Source organism: Beta vulgaris, chromosome 9 (genome assembly GCF_026745355.1).
Source record: "Beta vulgaris subsp. vulgaris cultivar EL10 chromosome 9, EL10.2, whole genome shotgun sequence".
Taxonomy (NCBI): Eukaryota; Viridiplantae; Streptophyta; class Magnoliopsida; order Caryophyllales; family Amaranthaceae; genus Beta; species Beta vulgaris.
In genome coordinates this window covers 31,079,585-31,083,884 of record NC_079210.1, presented here as the reverse complement: position 1 = coordinate 31,083,884, position 4,300 = coordinate 31,079,585, and the positions used below count along the sequence as shown (strand labels likewise).

The 4,300-nt window shown below is 30.0% G+C and overlaps 1 long non-coding RNA gene across 1 annotated transcript; it reads left to right on the top strand.

The window, feature by feature from the left end:
* Nucleotides 1–1,039: 1,039 nt before the first annotated feature.
* On the top strand, nucleotides 1,040–3,154 carry LOC125493314 (uncharacterized). The gene is made up of 2 exons (XR_007269837.2): nucleotides 1,040–2,846; nucleotides 2,956–3,154. It is a non-coding gene; the product is annotated as an uncharacterized LOC125493314 (long non-coding RNA).
* The last annotated feature ends 1,146 nt before the right edge of the window (nucleotides 3,155–4,300 follow it).

Here is a 4,300-nt window from a genome sequence, read left to right as displayed (position 1 = left end):
TCATTATTTTCTACTCCCTCAGAACTTTTGCATTGAGTTAAAGTAAGCGACGACATTTCAATGCTGGCAATCTTCCATCTTCGAGACTTTGAATACCATTAACCGTTGTCGGTAGTCAGCTCGCACCTTCGATTTTCAGTTCCAAAGTTCCAACCCAAGTATGCTCTCGCCCTTGTTTCCTTTTATTCGTTTAGCTAGGGACAAATTTTTAGTGATTGATCTCTAATTTTTCGTTTATGAACAACCGTGGGTTACTGGGCTAGGGTCCCAGTTGTGTTTGTTCTTCCCTCGATTAATCCACTTGGTGTTTGATGATTAATCTTTAATTTCTATGAATGTTGTTTTATACTGCTATAGAGCTATATATGCTGCTTATCATTGATCCAAACTTATTATAGATCCCTCTACATAAAATTATAAATTTATAGGTTGATCATGTGGATTCCGCTTGCTTGATTTCAGTTTTCTTTTATTGGGTCATGTATTGAGAGTGGATTAGTTTGGGAATTAATTTGTATCTTGTTTTTATTTTTTGGGGAAAGTTGTTGAAATCTATTAAGGCCATGTTCTCTTCGGCATAAAACAGCTGAACTGAACTGAACTGATTGGAGCTGAACTGAACTGAACTGAACTGAACTGAACTGAATTGAATTGAATTGAATTGAATTGAATTGAGTTGAATTAAATTAAATTAAATTAAAATGTACTCCCTCCGTCCCAATTTATTTGTTACATTTTGCCATTTAGGTGTGTCCCAATTTATTTGCTACATTTGCAAATATTTGCATATATAGTATATAGGTCCCACACTTTATTTACAAATTTGTCATCACTCCCTTCTTGGTTTTTGTAAATATTTCCATATATAGTACATAGGTCCCACAATTTACCTATTTGCTTTTTTGTTGATTCTTGTTATGGCAGTGGTCCCCACTTCCTCCTTGGTCTTTGTGATAAAGCAAATGTAGCAAATAATTTGGGACAGAGGGAGTAATAAATATATAGATAATATTTAAACAGTAATAATATGAATATTAGATAATTATTATAATGATAAGTAATAATAATGAATAATAATAATAGTAGTATTTTGGATACTTTTAGATGATATTTATAAATAAATAATATTAATAATCATAAATTATTAATAATAATAATTAATGATAATAATTATTTTATATTATTTGTATTAATATATTAATACTTGATGATGATATATAATAACAATAATATCTTAGAAGTAAATTAATATTACTATTTTAATAATTATATTTAATAATATAATAATAATTAGTAATAAAAATAATGATTGGGTTGGCCCGTGAAAATTACATCATAAACCGTCTTGACGCGATTTGATTGGTTTATGGGCTGAAAAACGTGGGTTTATTTGTGTTTTGACCTAAACCATCTTCCTCCTAATAATAATAGTAATAAGAATGAGTAAAGCTATAATAAATAAAATAATATATAGAAACAACAACAGCAATAATAATAATAATAATAATAATAATAATAATAATAATTAATAGTAATGATATAAAAATAAATAATAATAATAATAATAATAATAATAATAATAATAATAATAATAATAAATTATACCAACATAATAATAATATTTAACAAAATGATTATAAAAGAATGGAGTTGAGCTGAACTGAACTGAAAATAAGCTGGGGAGAACATGCCCTAAATGTCCACTTGTGAGTTCCTACATTGGAGAAAGAGGAGAGAATAAACAACTTTATAAGATTAGGAGTTACTCATACTATCACCAATTTATTTTAGGATTGAACCTCCTAGCTTGTAAGTGGGCTAAACTCTAACAGTCCTACTATCACTAATTGGTTTTAGGATTTGAACAAAATCTTACATCTCTATTATATAAGTCAATATGAAAGCTATGCTGTCCCCTTTTGAAAAGACTTTTTAACCCTTCATTCAATAAAAATACTTACAGATTAAGATTTTGAGATTTTCCTCAATAATAGTCCTTAATTCAAAATATTTATATCAAAACAAGTTCAAAGTAGTCAAAATAAACTTTTATAAAATACGTGTAGTGAAAGAAAAAGTTTGTAATTGAAGAACAAAGTAACATAACTAAAAAAGTTTCTAAATCAATTACAAAACAAAACACATAAAATTTTAATTTTGCCTAAACTTTGAAATGCAATAACAATACCAACATCCATTAACAAGTAATAGAAATACCAAGAAACCACTTCTTCATCAAGTAATTTTTATATTTTGTATTTACACCACATGATATTTTTAATTAGAGCTAATGATGATTGTAAATTACATTCTTAAAAATTGCATTTAGATAAAATTTGATAATAATTGCCAAAACAATCCACGCACGCATCGCGTGCAAAGGAGGCTAGTATACTATATGTTAAAACGAGTACTTAAAATCTTTTATTGTCTATTAAAGTATGATATATTGTTCATATTCTTCTCCTATCACATGTTGTAAACAGGAATATAAAGTGAATGATATCATTGATAATTGATATGAGAGGTGTAAAATCATAAGTTCTCTATTTTGAAATAAGTGAAACCTTATTAAGAACTATTTTATTTATTTTAGAATAGAAAAATTACATAAATCAACATCCGACTACATAGGCTTCAACTCTTCAACTTCCATCTCATGAATGCCCGAGAAATGTGCTGGAGTACCATAGTTATGCATGGACACTAACACTGTAATGTTTTGGTCTGTAGGTCCCACATAATTTCCATCAAAATTGTTGTTTCCATCACTTTCTAGTGAAAAGAAGATAAATTATCTATGCTTGTGATTGTTGCTTTCCAACAAATTTTCTTCCTTTTTCCTGGTAAGATCCAATAGAAAATATTCCCCTGGACTAGCTTTATAGGACTAGATTTGTAGGGATGAGAAAGTTTAAAACTTAAAAGAAACTTTCTTTTTTGTGTGTTTTGAAGATAAAGTGGTGGCAAAGTAAGCCCTGTAGAGTTGAAAGTGATTGGTTAACGAAGAACTTAAGTCGGCAGAGGAAGTTGACAAAAAAAGCACAGTACCATGTAGTTGTACTCAGTACTCCAATTGTTTTTGCGATATCAAAAAGACTAAATATTTCCATTAGTTGTCTAGAATACAAATAATACATTGTTTGCATGTCAAGTGTTACCCAACGGCAAACATGCCCTACACTTCTTTCTCATCAATGCATACATCTTGAATTTGACAACTTCCAAACAAAGAAATAAATATGTTCTAGGTCCAAATATATACACAAGAAAAAGTGGGATATGAGCATCCACAACAACGGACTATAATTCTTGTGCTCTATTTGCCACTCAAATTATTAAACAATAACGTTTTCATATTACAACATCTCTTAATGAAAAGGCATAATCACTTGTGGTTTTGATAGGTCCTATATGTCCATCATCATTTCAACTTTTCTTAATATACAATTCTTACTGAATAAATGAGCGTTGCAAATACAAAGCCGAAGAACCAAAAATGAAAAATAAAGGTAGTTGATCAATGGAGTTCAATAGGTTTAAACTCCTTCCTATGTAGAATCCAATTGTGTAAGCTCCCCACGCACAAATCTCTCTCTCTAAAAGCTGCCGGTTCAGCCACTTAATAACGCTACTTGCTTTGTGGAGCTACACACCTTAGCAGAGCTTTGTTTGTTGCAGTGGTGAAGCAAGTTACTACTGATGCAACCTTTGGAAATTTCAAGCAAGCCTCGCTTTACGACCGTTGCTCTCAAACTAATACTAATATTCCATATGTTGTGCCCATACTAAATTACCAAATGGCAACAAAGCAGGGTTTTATCTAGTGATGAAGGTTTGATATCATAAGTTTAAGGTCAGAAGATCAAACCCTATTATAAACGCTATGGGGTGGGTTTGTCTTACCATTCTCCACACCTATCTTAAGAAAATATATAGTACCAAATGCCAAATAAAAGGCAGAAGATAAAACATGTGGGGTTAGTATATCTACATTTTGAAGGAGAAAAAAAAGACAAGTTTTTTTAAAAGAAATTTCACACAAAGAAAATAGTTATGATCGTTCTAATAGTATAAACTAAACCACGAGTTATTTAAAATAACCTCAACTAATTGAAGTGTCTTTTAAAATTAGAATGATATTCTGACTTAAAGAATTGCTTCAATAGTTGATCAAGTCATCAATGTGCCATAATGCGATTAGCTAATCGTTTTTTCATTTAAGATGTAGTCCTCTATCTCCTCCCATATCACCCCCACCTTGCTAGCTCCTATGTCTTCCTATTTTTACCATTATTTT